The sequence below is a fragment of the Aplysia californica genome, unplaced genomic scaffold (assembly GCF_000002075.1).
Source record: "Aplysia californica isolate F4 #8 unplaced genomic scaffold, AplCal3.0 scaffold00255, whole genome shotgun sequence".
NCBI lineage: Eukaryota > Metazoa > Mollusca > Gastropoda > Aplysiida > Aplysiidae > Aplysia > Aplysia californica.
This window is the reverse complement of record NW_004797525.1, coordinates 895,696-898,589: the sequence shown is the minus strand read 5'-3', so window position 1 is coordinate 898,589 and position 2,894 is coordinate 895,696. Positions and strand designations below refer to the sequence as shown.

General features: G+C 39.0%; 1 protein-coding gene across 1 annotated transcript in view; it reads left to right on the top strand.

Annotated features, from left to right (window-relative positions):
* LOC101864529 (laminin subunit alpha-3) overlaps positions 1 to 2,894 on the top strand; it is a gene marked incomplete in the record, with an annotated part of 89,799 nt that overhangs the window by 1,304 nt on the left and 85,601 nt on the right.

The window sequence follows — 2,894 nt, the reverse complement described above, 5'->3', positions numbered from 1 at the left end:
AACGCCTCAAATCTTCTGGCGCTCATATGACCTTATGCAGTTGCGAGCGCCGTAAAACCTTTACTAAAACTAAATACTTCCTGATCTAGTGATACGATACATCAGAGCTCCAGCACAACTGTCGGATAAAAGCGACAATACCCCCCCTCCCCTTTTCCTCTCCCCCAGTCACTGACAATTCATACTTCACCATTGTGATCGCCCAAAAAAGAAGAAAAAGGGAAAGAGAAAAAAAAACGCAGAAAAAAAGTTGTTGGCCATACAGATGGTGTGAGATGAGTGGGGGTGGGGGTGGGGCCACGGGGGAACGAAATATTATGTTATCACAAGCCATATCATATCACCTGAAGGGACAACAGCCTCTCTGCTTGTGGTACGTTAGAATTTACAGGTGCAACTGTTTGTTTGTTATTTTAGTAAGGTTTTACGGCGCTCGCAACTACATCAGGTCATATGAGCGCGAAGGGGTGGATGTCAGCACAGAAGTCCAAACGGGGAATCAGGCTTACTCTGCTCACCTCTCTAGCCTCAACAGCACCAAATCTGCTTCGACTATCAAGGCACCCCGGAAATAGCAGTTCACAAGAGAGTGGCAAACAAACAAAAGAAGTAGAGGATGAAAAAAGAAAAAGTAGCAGTTCCCCCTGTGTTGTTTCGGCACAATATGAGCATGACATTGGAAAATCAGCCCATTAAAATTCTACTGAGCATAAGAACATTTTCATGGAGTTTTACAGCAGTGTGCAGTTGTATTCATGTGTGCATCTACTATGACGATATATATCTAATATTATATTACATTATTCAGGCAAAGGACACCTTTGGTGGAAGGACACCTTTGGTGGATCGACTCTGCAGTATTAAACTATTATCCTCTGTCTTCTCTCGCTCTTTATTTGCATAGAGATTGCTCACGCCAATATGCCTTACTAACTGGGCCCCCTTTCGATGAAAGGAATGATTGGTGCTTTAATATCAACTAAAAGTAATTGGCCTAGAATATTTACACTCTACTGGAATGGGGCAATAAATCTTGAGAGATGCAAAAATTATAAGGTCTAGATCTAGATCTATATTCTCAAAACAAAATGCACCTAGCGAAATATCACTTCCTGATTTTCAAAAATTACAGAGACAGAAGCGTCGGCCTACAAAAGTGATCGGCGAAATAAAGAAATTTAGCTTTTTGCAGCAAAATTGTCTCAAAGCTGAAAAAACTAAGGGCGCCATGCTCTGGAGAATATTTTAAAGAATCTTTTGGCGAAAACCGCATGTCGATCGATGCGGCCATTAAAAAGCCTTTTGAATAGCAAAATTCGGCCACCACAAATAGATAATAGATTAATATGGCCCTTGTAGAACAGCTGCTTCCGGCGTTAAACCTTAACCAGTAAAGAGCTTTCTGTTATGCCGGGATACGCGCTTTATTGTAATTATAATGTTATTTCTCATAATAATTTTGTGTCCCTATCCTTACATTGTACTTTTCGTCTGTCATCTTTCCTGACCTCTCGTCCACTTTCCTCTTCTATTGTGTTTATTCCTCCTTTCATTGTATATTTTACTTTTTTCTTCTTTCCTTTTCATTTCTCCCGTTTCTTCTTTCGTCATTATATTTTCTTCCATTTTTTCTCTTGCTGCATATCATTTTTAATTTTGTGTCGAAAAGGGAATTTTACTCAAAGAAAAAGCATATAAGTAAAAGGAACAGATAAGTAATGTGGTCTCTCCCCCCACCCTTCCTTTCCGCCAGATAATTCACATAAAAGTTAGATAAAGGATACCTGTCCTTACCCGTCCAACCATGAAGAAATTACTTTACTACGAATAAAAGCAATTGATTGGCTGGTGAACAAGGCCTGTAGGCCACTATAATATGTTTCACGACGCATGGAATCAGGCGCTCGTCAATTTTTGGGCATGTAGAGTTATTGGTATCATCCGAAAGCTGATTGCTTTGCCTCGAATGAAATAAATATCTATTTGTCTTGAATAGAACTCTGGCTATTTGCGGTTGAAGGAGGTGAGGTCGCCCTTTTTCAGTGTTGAAATAAGCGAGACAGTGGCCGCCAAAGTTTGATAACTCCAAAAGCTAAAGAGTTTGAAAATAGAAAAATGACACACATTTTTTTGTACCTTTATCAACGTTTTTCAGTACAATTCACATGGAAATGTGTTTTAATATGGACCTGCTTGAGGTTAAGCCAAAAAATAATTTAAAAAAAAATTGATAACGAAAAGTTTCCAAACTTGACGAGCGCCTGATTTCACCACGCTGCCTCATATATAACGTTATGACAAGGACCGTGTTATGAATGCAGACCGTATGTTCAGGGACAATTTTAATTCCAACTGTAGCGGATGTAGGAAACAGCTGAGGTCGCGCGGTGTGGGTGATGGGAGGGGAAGGGAGGGGGGATGGGTAGTTAAAGCGGGCGCGTGGCGGGGGAGTAGAAATTGTATGCATAATGATGGAGGTGAGCTGTGCTGTGAAACGGTGTAGGACTACGATAGTGATAATAATAGTAATAATAATAATAATAATAATAATAATAATAATGATAATAATAATAATAATAATACTAATAATAATATAGTGATATTTGATATTCACTACCTGTCCATTTCAGCAATGCTGATGCACTTCGATGTACGCACGAACTCAATTTTATGTTTCTTTCAGTTTGGACAATTTTGTCAAGCCTGATCTTTAAAGGTCAGTTGTGAGTGACCATATCTCGGGAGATTCTATCATGATGAAACATTATTGTTTCAAATAATGCAGAATTTATTTAGCTTTGAATTGGTATGCTGCATGGGTGGGTAGTGCAAGGCTATAACACAAAGGTTGAAGGATTACATTTTCAAGTTTCTTTAGGACTCCACTATATATA